The following is a 17,533-nucleotide window of genomic DNA, read 5'->3' as shown; positions in this document are numbered from 1 at the left end:
AAAAAAAAAAAATTTTTTTACTTGTTGCTATAATAAATGGCTCAATTTTTTTTTTACGTTTTTTTTTTATCCTCAGTCTAGGCCGATACGTATTCTACATATTTTTAGTAAAAAAAAATAAAAAAAAATCGCAATAAGCGACTGGTTTGCGCAAAAGTTATAGCGCCTACAAAATAAGGGACAGAATTATTATTATTATTTTTTTTTTTTACTAGTAATGGCGGCGATCTGCGATTTTTATTGGGACTGCGACGTTATGGCGGACACTTTTGACACATTTTTGGCGCCATTCACATTTATACTGCAATCAGTGCTATAAATATGCACTAATTACTGTATAAATGTGACTGGCAGGGAAGGGGTTAACACTAGGGGGTGAGGAAGGGGTTAAATGTGTACCCTAATTAGTGTTCTAACTGTGGGGGAAGGGGGGTGACTGGGGGGGGGGGTGACCGATCTGTGTCTCTATGTACAAGAGACACAGATCCGTCTCCTCTCTCCCCTGACAGCACCGCTGTCTGCGAGAGCCGGGAATGAGAGATGATCTCATATGTAAACATATGAGATCATCTCTCATTGGCCGCACAGATCGCCTAGGAAACGGCCGCTCCGATTGGCCGTTCACGGCGATCTGTGACTGGCTGTGTCCAAGGGACACGGCCAGCACAGCAGTTCCCCGCTGCGCGCTCGGGAGCGCGCGCAGGGAACGTGCAAAGGGGAGGCCGTAAAAAGACGGCCTGTTAGAGTTTGGGAGCCGCGCTGAGGCCGTACAAAGTCGTACGGCTGTCAGCTAGTGGTTAAAAAAATCTACCAACATAGCAACAAGTGATGAAAAGATGATCATTTTTCCTATTGGCTAAAATAAAAAACGTCGAAGTACAAAAACGTTGGGCGACGCTGTATGCAAACGCGCAAATAAGCATGAATACGCGTCAAAACGCCGGAAAAAAACGCCGGAAAAAACGACCAAACGACCGATGCTCAGGTGTGAATGCAGCCTAAAGGGGAAGTTCTATTCGCCTTTGGGCTGCTTTAGCTGATTCCGTGTTAGTAAAAGGCGATTCGCGCTTTTTTGTCTGTTACAGCGTGATGAATGTGCTTACTCCATTATGAACTGTAGTTTTACCAGAACAAGCGCTCCCGTCTCATAACTTGCTTCTGAGCATGCGCAGGTTTTTAACGTCGTTTTAGCCCACAGACGATAATTTTTTACAACCCGAAAAACAATTTTTTTTAAAACAACGTTAAAAAATGCAGCATGTTCGAATTTATTTTTTGTCGTTTTTCAGAAACTGAAAAACGATGTGCAGCCCACACACAATCATTTTAAATGACGTTTTTAAAAACAACTTTTTTTTCATGCCGAAAAATTATCGTGTGTACGTGGCATCATTCTTTGATTATTTTTTTTTGTTAATTTGATATTGGTTAATGTGATCACCGCAATGTAAATACATTTGTTAACCACGTCAGCCCCAGGAGAATTTACCCCCTTCCTGACCAGGGCACTTTTTGCGATTCAGCACTGCGTCGCTTTACCTGACAATTGCGCGGTTGTGCGACGTGGCTCCCAAACAAAATCGACGTCCTTTTTTCCCCCACAAATAGAGCTTTCTTTTGATGGTATTTGATCACCTCTGCGTTTTTTTTTTTTTTGCGCTATAAACAAAAATAGAGCGACAATTTTGAAAAAAAAAGCAATTTTTTTACTTTTTGCTATAATAAATATCTCCCAAAAAAATATAGCAAATTTAGCAGTTTAGGCCGATACGTATTCTTCTTCATATTTTTGGTAAAAAAAAAAATCGCAATTAGCGTTTATGCATAAAAGTTATAGGGGTAGATCCACATACAACGGCGCATTATTGCGCCGGGCGTAGCGTATCTAAGATACACTACGCCGCTGTAACTTACTCTTTTTTGGTTTGAATCCTCAACGAATTTGCGCCGTAAGTTACGGCGGCGTAGTGTATCTGTTGCGGCGTAAGGGTGCGGAATTCAAATGGAAGTGATGGGGGCGTGTTTTATGTAAATACGTTGTGACCCGACGTAAACAACGTTTATATGTTTTTTTGGAACTGCGCATGCGCCGTCCCTGGGGGTATCCCAGTGCGCATGCTCGAAATTAAACCGGAACCCGCCAATGCTTACGACGGTGACTTCATTCTACGCAAATTCCTATTCGCGAACGACTTACGCAAACAACATAAAAAAAATTCAAAATTGTACGCGGGAACGACGGCCATACTTAACATTGAGTACGCCTCAGTATAGCAGCTTTAACTATACGCCGGAAAAAGCCGAACGCAGACGACGTTAAAAAATGCGCCGGGCCGACGTACGTTCGTGGATCGCCGTAACTAGCTAATTTGCATACTGGACGCGGATTTCGACGGGAACGCCACCTAGCGGCCGCCGAAAAATTGCAGCTTAGATCCAACGGCATACGAAGACGTACGCCTGTCGGATCGATCCCAGATGCCGTCGTATCTCGTTTTGAGGATTCAAAACAAAGATACGACGCGGGAAATTTAAAATTACGCCAGCGTATCAGTAGATACGCCGGCGTAATCCTTTTGTGGATCTGCCCCATAACATCTACAAAATAGGGGATAGTGTTATGGCATTTTTATTAATAATTTTTTTTTTTTACTAGTAATGACGGCGATCGGCGATTTTTATCGTGACCGCGACATTATGGCGGACACATCGGACACTTTTGATGCTATTTTGGGACCATTCACATTTATACAGAGATCAGTGCTATAACAATTTTCAATTTGTTTAACTTTTTTTTTTCACAAATTATTTCCATTGCGGTCTATGCCCGAACGCCAATGCCGCCTGAAAAAAAGGGTCCGGGACTTGTTTTCAGGCGGGAAGGCGTACGGCGTTTCGGCGTTCGGCGTGAGATGTGAACCATCTCATAGACAGCAATGGAAATTCGCCCCTCCAGCGTATCGAGCGTCACGCTTCAGGCGTTTTGTCGCCTAGGTGTGAATGCAGCCTTAAAGATCAGAAGTCAATGCGGCCACTTGTTATTTAAAAAAAAAAAAATGAAAAACAAACCTTTACAACCCCTTTAATCACCTCCTCTTGCTGCCTGCTCACACTGGCACTCCCACTCTCAGCCTGATTTAAGGTGTGGCTCAGTACATTACAGGAACCCAAAACATTTCAGAGAATTATATTCGCAGGATGTAAAATGCATTTAATGGTATTTAAAGGGATATATAAGTAGACAAAAGGGTGTCCTTTTTACTGTGGCCTGGAGTTGTACTTTGATGTGGATGTACTTTTATGTATTGTAATGATCGCCGTAACAACATCAGACAATAAAGGATCAGTGAAGAGATGAAGAGTAATGTAGCAGATATAATACAGCACTTACAGTAGTGATGGCCGATGAAGGACACTCATTATGTAATAAAATATACTGTGTATACGTGTCTGTCATTATAAAGAATGACCTTGCAGGTTTCTGTTAAAACACATTCCAAATCGCAGTTCTGGGGCTCAATGTAAATCACACCGCCTATGGTCCCCAAGACAACCAGTTTAACATGGTATATTTTGTAAAGTCTTAATTATATGATGTTACATAAACCTGCCAGTACCACCGAGGCTGAGGATTCGGGGTACCCAGGACATCATTTAAGGCCCATTTAGATCTAGGACAGTGGTTCTCAGACTCTCTAGTGCCGTGACACCTTGATAAAATTTACCAAGTTGCGGGGACCCCTAACAGTAAAATTATTTTCGTAGCGTGGGTGGTCAGCACCCAAGGCAAGTAATTTGCGCCCCTAACCCCCAGACATTTATCGCTCCCTGAGTCTCTTCCACTCGTAAAGTATTAAAACCCTTATGGTACATTTTAGGATGTACCACTCTTTCTCTTTGTTCTCCTTTCTTTCCCTTTTATCTCTTTATCCTAATTTCTACCCCCCCCCCCCTCTCTCTAGCCATCTTTCTTGTTCTTTCTCTCCTTTTTTCTTTGTTCCTCCCCCTCTTTTGCTTTCCTTTCCACATATTCTCTATTTTTATTCCTTCTCTTACTCCTTGGTGGGGGGGGGGGGGGGGGGGGGGGGATGAGTGGCAGTGCTGGCGGGGAGTTGGGATCAGTGGCAAGGCTGGGGGGAGTTCTGATCTGTCAACATAGGTGCTCTTGATCAAGGTCATCTGCTGATCTGAGAACTGTAGTGGGGACTTTTAATGGGAACTATAATCACAGGTAGTGTTACTCACTGTGTCTCTGACTTTGTGGTGTCTCGTAGCAGTGACACCTCTACCAAAATCAGGAGATAGGGTCTCATCCAGCCCCTTCCACTTCACATTCCTCACCAGTCAACTGACCTCTAGTCTCTGCCCCCCAGCCATGTCGTGAACTGAATGGGCGACTGCAAAGAGGCTGAGTGGGCAGCCATGGGCTCCAGGGACAGCCCTGCTGGGTGGCTGCAAAAAGGCTGGGAGAGAGGTGCGGGCTTCAGGAACAGCCCAGGATTTGGTGACCCCTGGCAAATCGTCATTCGACCCCCGAGGGGGTCCCGACCCCCAGGTTGAGAACCACTGATCTAGGAGATAACAAATGGTTGCTGTGCATTGGGGAACATGTTACGTAAAGGTTTATTTAATTTAGTGCCAATGCACCACATCAAAATCTATTTTTTCCAGTGCAGCACACCACAACCAGTGCTGAGACAAGGTCATCAGTGCCCAGGGCGAAGGTGGGAAACTGAAACCCTGATTTGGTAGTGTCACTGAAAAAAACAAAATGCCCCTGCATCAGTGGTGTCACCAGATGGAAAAATGTCCATGCATCTGAGGTGTCACTGAAATTAAAACATTTCCCTGCATCTAGGGTGTCACTGGAAGTGAAAATGCATCAGTGGTTTTGCTTGGAAGAAAAATGCCCCTGTGTTGGTGGCGTCACTAAAATGAAAAAAAAATAAATAAATAAATTATTCTGCGTCTTGGGTGTCACTGAAAAGGAGAAAATGCACCTGCATCAGTGGTGTTGTTAAGAGCAAAAATGGAGCTGCATCAGAGTCAGTGGGTGAAAAATATCCCTGTGTCTGTGGTATCTGAGGAGTACACATCTTGCAAGGCACAGGGCTCAGAAGTATGTATCGCACAGAATGCAAGTCTTAGCAGTATATATCATGCAGGGCTCAGGAGTGTGTATCATGCAGGGCTCAGGAGTGTGTATCATGCAGGACTCAGGAGTGTGTATCATGCAGGATTCAGTAGTGTGTATCACGCAGGACTCAGTAGTGTGTATCATGCAGGGCTCGGGAGTGTGTATCATGCAGGACTCAGTAGTGCGTATCACGCAGGACTCAGTAGTGTGTATCACGCAGGGCTCGGGAGTGTGTATCATGCAGAGCTCAGTAGTGTGTATCATGCAGGGCTCAGGAGTGTGTATCAGGCAGGACTCAGGAGTGTGTATCATGTAGGGCTCGGGAGTGTGTATCATGTAGGGCTCGGGAGTGTGTATCATGCAGGACTCAGGAGTGTGTATCATGCAGGACTCAGTAGTGTGTATCATGCAGGGCTCAGGAGTGTGTATCATGCAGGACTCAGGAGTGTGTATCATGCAGGGCTCAGGAGTGTGTATCACGCAGGACTCGGGAGTGTGTATCATGCAGGGCTCAGTAGTGTGTATCACGCAGGGCTCAGTAGTGTGTATCACGCAGGGCTCAGGAGTGTGTATCATGCAGGACTCAGGAGTGTGTATCACGCAGGGCTCAGGAGTGTGTATCATGCAAGACTCAGGAGTGTGTATCATGCAGGACTCAGTAGTGTGTATCATGCAGGGCTCAGGAGTGTGTATCATGCAGGGCTCAGTAGTGTGTATCACGTAGTACTCAGGAGTGCAAATTGCTCAGGTTGCAAATTGTGCAGGGCTCAGGGATGGGTAATACACAAGCCAGTATACAACCAAAAACAAACCCCCTTCCCAGTACAGAGCTCTATCTGTAACCCCCTAGCATCCCCCTCAACTTCCTTCACCTTTCCCCACCACAAAGTTCTATACCCATCCATCCCTCCCAGTACAGCGCCCTTTCCTCAACCCATCCTTCTAATGATGCCAATAATGGGGCACTATTCCCCCCTCTAATACCAAAGATGGGGCACGGTTTATTCCCGCTGACACCAGGACATTTTCTACCCCCACTTGCCACAGTCCAGCTCCCCTAAAGTCTGAAGGACAGTAAACTGGCTATTTGTTTGGAAAGCTTGGTCTAAAATAATAGTAACCGCATCACTCTTTCTGGTCTTCTAAGGTTACAGCATTTATTTACTACTGAAGTATTCCGGCACTTAATATAATTCCATTCTGCAGTTTAATCTGCTGATCGAGAAATGTCGAATAACAAATGTTCTCCTTCTATCCTCGGCGTGTGTGGATTTCTGTTTTAATGCCGGTAGATTAGAATCGGATGCAGAAATATCCGTCACCCGAGCGCCGTCACGACACGGGAAGACTTTAAAACAAGTATGAGAAAGCGTTTTATTTGCCAAGGAAAAAAACTGACACATTAACTTCTATAATTGCCCCTGAGGCGTCCATTATCCCTGACTATCTCCTGGCTTTACAGCATCTCAATTAGGGCCTGTTCACACTGCTGACTTAGCCGAGTACGTCTCGTTGTTGGCGCTGCAGTTTGACACATCTCAAGAGTCAACAAAACTGTTTGTTCAAAATATGTTCTATTAAGAGGCGGAAAGAGCTGATAATTGAATAAAAGCAAAGCGATACATTTCGGATCCCACATCTGCTGCAAAGCAGCTGAATTTAAAGGGGAAATAGGATTTTTGTTTTCAGGAGCCGTTTCTGATTTTTTTCCTCTTAACACGGGCAAACATGTACGATGAAACCAGTCCGTCGGACCGTTTTCACCGTACATGCCTGCCAGAGGGCTTCTGTACGATGGCTGTACTAACCATCGTACAGAAGTCCGCGCGTAAACAATACGCGGGGCTTGTCCGCGTCGTCGCCGCGACGATGACGCGGCGATGGCGCGGCGACGTGGGCGGGCCTGCCATTTAAAGGCTTCCACGCATGCGTCAAAGTCATTCCACGCATGCGAGGGACGGCGGGCGCTCGGACATGTACGGTAGGTCTGTACTGACGACCGTACATGTCCGAGCGGGCAGGATTCCAGCGGACGGTTTTAAAACACGTCCAGGAATATTTGTCTGCTGGGAAAAGGCCCGGCGGGCAAATGTTTGCTGGAATTCGGCCCGCTCGCACCTACACACGACCGAACATGTATGCTGAAACTGGTCCGCGGACCAGTTTCAGCATACATGTTTGGTCGTGTGTACGGGGCCTTACAAAACTGCACATTCTAAAGGCAACAACACTTTTCTGTTTCATCATTTTTAAGGAAGGTATAGGCCCAGATTCACAGAGAGGTGGGCGCACATTACGCCGCCGTAACGCAAACACCGTACGCCACGTCGACGCAGCGCGGAGAGGCAAGCACTGCATTCAGCAAGCCAGTGCTCCCAACGCTGCGTCAGCGTGGCGTAGGATTCAAAGGCGTAGGCAGGCGTAGGTGGAAGTGGGTGTGACCCATGCAAATGAGGCGTGACCCCATGCAAATGATGGGCCGAGCGCCAGACAGATACGTATTACGAACTGCGCATGCGCCGTGACGTGGACGCATCCCCCTGCGCATGCTCACAACCACGTCGGAACAACTGCCTAAACTACGCAGGATCACTTCGTACGGCGTGAACGTAACCTACGCCCAGCCAGACACACGTCCAACGTAAAATACGCCAGCTTGTGTTCCATGGTGAAGACCTTTGCATGTCTGCTGCTGGGTTGCGCCTCCTTTATAGGGAATAACTTTACGCCGGACGTACAACTTACGCGCACCTCGCGTAGCCTACGTCGGGCGCACGGAGGTTCGTGAATGGCCGTATTTCCCTCATTTGCATGTTTGAATGGCTAATCAATGGGAGCGGCACCATGCACCCAGCCTAAATGTATGCCCACCCTACGCCGGCGTAAGCAAGATACGTCGGCGGGGTGTAGCCTGTTTTTAGGCGCATATCTGTTTGTGGGTCTGGCGCACAGATACGACGGCGCACATTTGCACTTACGTCGGCGTAACTTGTTATACGTCGGCGTAAGTGCTTTGTGAATCCGGGCCATAGTCTTCACATTTTTAGCTTGTTTTTTTCCCCCAAATTTTTTTATGATAAATACAGGATACAAAATTCAAAAGAAAAAAGGATACAACAATTTAAATACATTTGAAGGATAGGTACAGAAAAAGATGAGAACACAAATATATTTATATTGTAATTAGGGGAGCCTGGGATCACCAAACGGCCATTTGTAAAAGATTAGTCTTTATTGTTCCTTCAAAATCAGAAAAATAATGACGATCTTTGTTTATGCACCTTCAAAAATGTAATAAAAATATGAATGATAAAAATAACTGCTTTTCTCGGCAAAACAAATACAAACAGTCCATATTTCTGTTATATTGAAAACAATAATTAAGGCTCACCGCCAGTATACCAGTCCCACGCCTGGGTTAAGGTTCCCATTTGCTTCAGGGTACAGGAAAACCTGCAGGAGCTCAGCCTAATGCCTCGTACACACGACCATTTTTCACGTCGGGAAAACTGCCATGACAGCTTTTGACCGGGAAAACTGGCCGTGTGTATGCTCCATGGCAGTTTTCCTGTCAGGAAAACTGCCGGGAATCCTGGCGGTACAGTAAATATGAGAACATGTTTTCTTTTTTCCTGCCGGGATTCCCGGCGGTCTTTTTCCCATAGGAAACACTGCGGTGGAAAATACACACGGCCGGGATTCCCGGCCAAAGCTCTCATGGCAGTTTTTCTGCCAGGAAAACTGGCCGTGCGTAGGGGAAAAAAGCTGCCGAGCAGGTTCTCGGCTTTCCCCTTGGTTTTCCCGGCTGACTTTTTACAGCCAGGAAAACCAATCGTGTGTACGGGGCATTAGTCATCCGACAGTCCACATTTTCTTACAGCTGTGAGCTACTCTACAACACCTCATAGACAAGTTTTGGTTCCTTTCTGTTCCTTTTCAGGTCTCCACTGCCACAAGTTAACCTTTTTTAAGACCAGAGTCCCTTTAGTGATGATTGGAGACTCTTTTTCACCCAAAGTCTCTCAGAGCCTCTGAATTCTGGACTTACCAATCCTGAGAGAATTGTAAATCAGTAATTTCCTCTCCAACTGGGCTACCCTGGAACCATTCATAATGCATTACTGAGAATCCATGTGTACCCAAAAAATGTCTAATTTGTCCCCCATAAAAGGACCACAACCCAAATAATTGGGAAACATACCTGACTTCCAGCGCCCATCCTTGGCACAAGGCACAGGGTCTTAGAGACTATTACATACATATCCTAGATCAGTGATTCTTTACCACAAGGCAAAGGGCAACTGCAAGGTTGTGGTTTCCCTTATCTCAGGCTTCCAGCTAGCTGCACATCTCATCACTTCCTCCCATGCTTCCCAGCCTCCATAGTGCTCCCCCCGACCTCCCATACTGGCCCGCAGTGCCTTCAGACCCCCTGATAGCTCTCAGCCTCCAACACAATCCAAAAGGTTTTAAAGTGCCAATTAGCCTCCCACAGTGCCCCCTAGCTTGCTGCAGAGCCTCCAGTCCCTCATAGTACACCCAACTTCCAACAGTGTCTTACAGTGCCTCCAACCTCTTCCTCTACAGCAGGGGTCTTCATACTTTCTAAACAAAGGGCCGGTTTACCGTCCTTCAGACTATAGGATCGATGGCCAGCGGGAGTGGAAATATTTCTGGCATCAGTAGGAGTAAACCTCACCACATTTGGTATTAGATTGGGAGGAATAATGCCCCATCTTTGGTAATATAGGGAGTAATTGTGCTCCATTATTGGTGTCAGTAGAAGAAATGGTGCTCCATTGTTGGTGTTGGATGTCAGACTAGTGTCTCATATGAGTGGGTGGATTAGTGTCCCAAGGGCCGGATAAAGGCAATGAAAGGGCCGCATTCGGCCCCCGGGCCGCAGTTTGGAGACCCCTGCTCTACAGGGCCACCCAGTCTGCTGAAGAGTTCTATAACCCATTCCACAGTCCCCTACAGTGACACCAAGCTCCATCCAGAGCCTTCCAACATTTGAATGCCCATTTTGCATTCCCACACCTTTATTGTACGAGTATAAACGTTATTTTCATTGTAGAGACATGGAAAGTTTTGGAAGAATTTTTCATGCTCTCTCCATGTGCTAGCTCTCTCTCCCCAGTCTCTGAGCTCTATTGTACAAGGGATTGCAAGACACCGATACAAGGTTAAAGGAGAAATACAGACAAAGCTTGTTTGACTGTACCTCTCCTGTACATCACAGGTGTGCATTTCATTCTGCACGCCTGTGACCCGTTTTCAGCAAGCAGTGGGCTGAAGTCCGCTGTCTGCTAGCGTTCACAGAACCGGTCCAGGCTCAGGAAGGATCGTGATCACATGGTGGGGATCCGCCCAGATCCCTGGACTGGCAGCCGGCTCAGCCTCTTAGCAAGCTACTGAGAGCCTGAGCCAGCCGCTCCCGCCCCCCTCCACAGCCCAATGCTCCATTGAGTGGGGGGGGGGGGTCAGAGCAGAGAGCTGGTGACTGACAGTTAGCAGCTCTTTGCTCACAGAGCTGTGAGAACCAAGCAATCAGCGGTGTTTGATTGCTCATTTCTCAGTGTTAGAGCTAGTGGCAACAGATGCAGCATCCACCGAAGTAAGTATGCTTCAAAAAAAGAAATACAAATCCAATACTTCTTTTTAAATGTGGGTATTTTTATTGCTTACTGTAAAAAAATAATGTATTAATGGATACAGAGCTGCATATATGTGTATCTTTTGTATATGTATGGAGTTCAACATTAAATATATAGAGACATAGAAAGAGGAATCTTGCAAGACAGTTACAAACCTTTTATTTGTATGCCTAATAAGTGTTCCTCCTAAACTGATTGAATACTTACCATTGTGACTTTTGTCTTATACAGTAGGTGAACCCGGCTCTTCACAGTGATGCACAAAGTGTTTGGAAGACGTTCAGCTGCTTTATACTTCGATCACCCTTGTGATGAGCCCAACCGAGGGAAGTTTAACCAGTTATAGCAAACATCCAATCACGTAGTGCTATTCCAGTGTATAGGACCAATCCAAGCGATGCTTCTGTGAGACTGATATAGGGTAAGTTAACATATTCCATATGGCAGATACAAGACAGGGCAGCTTGAAGCTGTAGGGAAGCTGTAGGGACAATGGGCCAAATTCTCAAAAAACCTGCCTAACTTAACTTTCAGCAGTTAAGTTACACAGGCGTTAAATTTCTACCTAAGTGCCCGATCCACAAAGCACTTACCTAGAAATTACACGCCGTGTAACTTAAGTGCCTCCGTCGCAAGGCGGTCGTCTGATCGAGGGGGCGATTCCTATTCAAATGAGGCGCGCTCCCGCGCCGGACGTTCGGCGCATGCGTGTGACGTCATTTTTCCCGACGTGCATCGTGCGAACGTACTTTACGCCGGGCTTTGTGGATCGCGACGGGACAATAAAGTTGCGTCGGGTAAAAAAAAAAATACGCGCCAGGAAAAAAAATTCGAAATTTTAAAAAAAACGCGGCGATCGAAAAAAAGGTTTGTTTTTACAAGGTCTAAACAGTTTAGGCCTTGTAAAAGCATCCCTAATTTTACGCATGCAAAACGTAACTTACGCAGAAAACACAAAGCTAAAAAGCTTTGTGGATCTGCCTAAGTACTCATTTGTATACGCAAAGCGGCATTTCGACTCGAAATGCCCCCAGCGGCGGATGCGGTACTGCATCCTAAGATCCGACAGTGTGAGGCCTCGTACACACGACAGAGATTCTCGGCAGAATTCGCAGAGAAACTCGGTCAAAACCCGGATTCTGCCGAGAATCTCTGTCGTCTGTACAGTTTTGGCTCGATGGAGCCGCCGAGGAACTCGACGAGAAAATAGAGAACATGTTCTCTATTTTCTCGTTGTCCTCGCTCTTCTATGGGAGAAGCCGGCCCGCCGAGCTCCTCGGCGGCTTCATCCCAAAACTCGACGAGGAACTCGACGTGCCAAGCACGTCGAGTTCCTCTGTCGTGTGTACGGGGCCTAAGTCTATTACAGATGTCGGATCTTCTGACTATCTTTGGAAAAATCCTTCTGAGGATCGTTTCCAAAGATAACCACAGGGATACGCAGGCTGAACAGCAGTTCCGCCTGCGTATCTCCTTTGAAGATTTGGCCCAATGATCAATGCAGTGAAGTTATCAGTGTTGCAAAGTAAGATTTATTGTATAATTAGGCTTTAACTTTTTTAGTTTTGGATAGAGTATAGAATGATTGAACACCTGTCATGTTTTTATTGCTGTCTGTGTCATTGTTAGGCAAATTCACCCTCTCTATTTGTCCTGGTGACCATTATCACAAAAAAATGAAGGGAAATCCCACATTTTTAATAGTCACTAGAACAGGAATAGAGGGGAAATCTTCCAATGGGGATGCTAGTTGTGGTAGGATTGGTAACCATAAGGTATTCCGTCACTTTGGAGGAATTTTGTTTTCTCACTTCCCGTTTTGACTAAGGGACAGGAAGTGATGGCAAATCTCCCCAAAGTTACACAGATGGCCAAAAAAAATTAAAAAATGATGGGGTTAAACCTTCTATTACCCTATCCAAAATGAAAAGTCCCCCTGGATGGAATTGGACAGTAGACATGTGCAATGCCAAAAATGTTGTTAATTTTCGCTTTATACGTCTTTTTTTTTTCCGGGTCATTCGTTATGATAGAAATTCATAAATTTAAAAACAAAAAATACCTTGTGTATAATTTTATAATAAAGCGAGTTAGTAGGGATATGGGGATCACTACATTGCCCAATTTTTTTTTTTAAATGCAAAAGATGATGTTACGCTGAGTAACGTGTGTTTCACTTTAAAATTGTGCACGCTCGTGGAATGGCGACAAACTACGGTACCTAAAAATCTCTGTAAATTTTTCTTACAGGTTACCTGTTTAGCATTACAGAGGAGGTCTAGCACTAGAATTATTGCTCTCACTCTAACGTTCGAGGCACTACCCCACATGAGTTGTGAAAATACCGATTACATATGTGTTTTTCTCATTTTATCATTTTTATTCCTATTACAAGGTGTAATAGAAATAAGGATGACAGGTCCTCTTTATGGAGAGATCTGGGGTCAAAAAGAAAAGAAAAAAAGAAAAGCAAAAGAACAAATTTTTTTGATCTTTTGCTTTAAAGCCTCGTACACACGATCCAATTTTATGGCCATGATTGTCTGATGGACGTGTTGTGTCGGATAATCCGACCGTGTGTATGTTCCATCAGGCAATTGTTGGCTGAATTAACGAAAACAAATGTTGGCTGTTCATGCTCACCCACTGTCTGGCAATAAATCTGTTACGTCAGTTTATCCGATCGTGTGTACACAAATCCATCCAACTAAAATCCAAAAGTACAAATACACATGCTCAGAACCAATGCTAAACATCAGACAACAATAGCAGAAGTTGCCCAAAGGGTGGCGGTAAAGAGCTGAAAACCCACATGGTTTGGTGAATGTTGACTGAAGATGTTGCGCCGTGTGTATGTAGAACGCCTTTCGGACGAAAATCCACGGAAAAGTCCACTGGAAGTCCAATCGTGTGTACGTGGCTTAAAAAAATTAACAAAAATGTTTTTCCACCCTGGACCGGAAGTTTCCTTATGACTTCACTCCGATCCTCCTTAGCCATATAGCCAATCAAAGAGCATCTACTCATTGTTCGCCTCTGGGACCAGCGGGCTGCACCGTCGGCTTGTTTCTCGGGGAACCAGCAAAAACAGTAAGCCAAAGAGACACCGGCGAGTGGCAAGAGGGGGGACTCCCCCTCCTGCCGCTTCTGAAAGCATCCCTGTGAGAAGCTCAGAGTGTTTACATGAAAAAGCCAGCCATTGGCTGTAAAAAAACAAAACCGGGACTGTGGCTGATATACATAACCCCAGTAAACCACTTCAAAGCCGCAAAGTATATATACATAGTGCATAGTCTTGAAGTGGTTAAAATGTATCTATGGTAACAGTTTTTTATATAACTTTTGTTTGATATATGTAGAGGCTGAAAGATTCTTTTGTTTCTAGTGCAGAGCTTTTGCAGTTTACACGAGTATCCATAAAGACGTGGTTTCATGAGTCTGGTGTGGAGAACTTCAAGTGGCCTGCACAGAGCCCTGACCTCAAGCCTACCTAACCTTTGGGATAAACCTGAAATGCTGATTGAAATAGGTGCACAGCCATACACCGAGGCCCGGATTCAGATAAATTTTTGTATCTATCGGCGGGCGTAACGTATCTCAGATACATTACGCCGCCGTAACTTAGGGCGCAATTTCCGTATTCAGAAAGAACTTGCGCCCTAAGTTAAGGCGGCGTAGCGTATGTGGTCCGGCGTAAGCCCACGGAATTCAAATTCTCCATGCAGTGGGCGTGTTGTATGGCAATGAAGGCTGACCCCACGTAAATTACATTTTTGGCTAACGGCGCATGCGCCGTCCGTGAACGTATCCCAGTGCGCATGCTCCAAATTACGCTGCAAATAGGCAATGCTTTCGACGTGAACGTAACTTACGTACAGCCCCATTCGCGAACGACTTACGCAACAACGTAATCAACGGAAAATTAGACGCTGGCCCGACGTCCATACTTAACATAGGATACGCCTCATATAGCAGGGGTAACTTTATGCCGGAAAAAGCCTAACGTAAACGACGTTAAAAAATTAGCCGGGCGGACGTACGTTTCTGAATCGGCGTATCTACCTAATTTGCATTTTCCTCGCATAAATCTACGGAAGCGCCACCTAGCGGCCAGCGTAAATATGCAACTAAGATACGACGGCGTAAGAGACTTACGCCGGTCGGATCTTAGGGAAATCTATGCGTAACTGATTCTAAGAATCAGTCACATAGATACGACCCCGCACACTCAGAGTTACGACGGCGTATCCAGAGATACGCCGTCGTAACTCGTATCTGAATCCGGGCCCTAAATCTTATGGAAAGCCTTCCCAGGAAAGTGGAGGACATTATAGTCGTAAGGCGGGGGTTAAATCCATTTCTCGGCTCATGGTTTTGAAATGAGATTTCCAACAAACTTGTATAGGTGTAATGGTCACATTCCTCAAACGCTTTATATACCGCGTATTACTTATTATATCATTTAGCATAGTGGAACGTTTTATGCTTTCTTCAAATCTCTAGCTTTAGGCATTTTGCATGACTGTAATTAGCAAAATGTTGAGCAATGCAATAACTGAAATCATCAAAATTCCACCGCCATATTGCCAGTGGATCAGATGATAGCGCTATAATACTCAGCATTCACTCCATTTGCTTTCATGATGAGGGTGTTGTTAGCTCCACTAAACCAAATTAAATATACAGTATATTTTTATAATGTAGCAGAGACATCAAATTAAAGCCCAAATAAGAGAGCTAATAAAGATTACAGGCAGATGAATCAGAAACAAATTACGTTAGATTGGATTTTATTAAGGGGAGTGCAGATGGAACACACCGAATGATTAAATACATAATTTATTTAGTGCGTAGGGTAATTAAATTGCTGTTTTTGTTTACGGGAAGCTTAGCCGCGTTAGCTGCTCTGATGCAGATTCGCATGCTATTGGCAGATACGATTTGTCCCATCGCTTTGCATTGCCCGCCCCTTGTCCTTTTTGCAACTTTTACAGGTTTAGGTCTTTGCCTGCCCATTGTTGGCATTTGAAATGGCAGCAGATGTATTTTAGATTGAAGTTAACAATAATGTTCATCAACACATAACTGTTAAAGTTTATGTAAACCCAAAATAGATTTTTCAGCATTATGTCTCACTGATTGCATTTTTCTTAAGCAAATATACAGTATGCAAAATGTTTTAGACAGGTGTGAAGACATGCTGTTAGAATGCTTTTATATTTTTTATTTTTATCAATTTACAAAATGCAAAGTGAGGTAACAGAAGAAAATCTACATTAAATCAATATTTGGTGTGACTACCAGCATCAATTCTTCTATGTACACTTGTGCAAGAGAGGGGGGATTTAAGAATTGGGAAGTTAAATGAAGCGTACATATGGTAATGTAGTACCCTCTACAATAGGTAGGTGCTAGAGTAGGATTTTTTGCTAGGGAAACTGTCAGTGCAGGTAAATTTAGGCAGGCCTATGCTTCAGGCTAGGCCTGCTTGTTTTGTTTTGGGGGCAGGGAGTGGTTAGTGTAGCAGTGGGTGTGACCACATGTGCTCTAGTTCTGGGGCGCCTCCCCTGCTTTCAGGGAGAATGATCTGGAAGAGGGGCAGGGCACAGGTCTGGAGTGACAGGGAGCTCATGTGAGGAGCCCTGACCAATCCCCACTTGGTATTGGCAGGGGGCAGGCCTCCCATATAAGCTCAGGTCCCAGCCCCCTGGGGAGGAGTAGTTGGCCGGAAGATATGGAGAATGGATCATTAGGCAGCAGCAGGAGGTCATCCCCATCTGGGTGGGTTGTGCTGATCGCGGAGAGCTGGGAGGGAGCTACATCCTTACACGATCATGGATGGAGTGTCCTGGAACAGAGGGGCTGGAGAGTTAAAGTTAAAGTTCTTCATCATGGACTCGGGGCAGGAAAAGGACGGTGAGTGGATCACAGTGGATTTCTGGATGAGGTATGCCAGGGGAGCTGGGTGCGAGGCCAGAGGAGAGACTGTGGGAAAAGTATACAAATCGATGTGGCCTGAGGGCACAGGATTTGCAGACCGGACTTGCTGGCAACAGTAGTCCGCCAAGTCACGTGCTACTAAATTACTAGGCCGCTGGGGAGAGGTACTGCAGACCTCCGGCCTAGTAACAGCACATTTCATAGCCAGCCATTAAGACTGTTCAGAGCGGACGCAACATGTTCTATGGGCATCCCATATCCCCCTTTCCCCCAACCAAGTTATATGCCCCAATAAAAAACACACAAAAAACCCAATGCAAATTCATTGTCTCTGAGGTGATAGATGGAGGTCTGGTGATATGGTGGAAGTTAGTTACAAGTAGCAACCAAGCGCTACAGTAATATGGGCCTCCATCCCTGAATCAATTACATTTAAAGGGGACTTTATATGAGGCAAGTGGCGAATAGGAAAAAATATTAATAAAACATACGTGGAGGGCCACTGAGTTTATTGTCACACAGAGGGTATAAGATCGATCTCTGTATGAAATACATTGAAACCACCAATTATGTGAATTGGAGTAAAGTACAGTTCATAAATACATACAATAAATTGTAAAATTACATATTCGAAACAGTCATAACCTTAAAAACAAAATAGCAGCACATTCCAGTTGCCAATGAAGGAGTATGTACTCCGTGTCGGAAAATGACAATAGTAACAAGGATAGTGATTCTATGCAATGATGATAGACTAAAACAGTTTGCATTCTGTCAACGCGTTTCGTGTAAACACACT

At 45.1% G+C, this 17,533-nt stretch overlaps 1 protein-coding gene across 1 annotated transcript in view; it reads left to right on the top strand.

The window, feature by feature from the left end:
• The window catches only part of THSD7B (thrombospondin type 1 domain containing 7B), a 714,750-nt gene that overhangs the window by 138,592 nt on the left and 558,625 nt on the right, over positions 1–17,533 (top strand). Inside the window, 1 exon segment of the mRNA XM_040358054.1 lies at positions 11,029–11,215. The gene's annotated coding sequence lies outside the window, so the exon portion shown is untranslated.

Source organism: Rana temporaria, chromosome 6 (assembly GCF_905171775.1).
Source record: "Rana temporaria chromosome 6, aRanTem1.1, whole genome shotgun sequence".
NCBI lineage: Eukaryota > Metazoa > Chordata > Amphibia > Anura > Ranidae > Rana > Rana temporaria.
The sequence above is the reverse complement of the archived record's forward strand: the minus strand, read 5'-3'. Positions and strand labels throughout refer to the sequence as shown.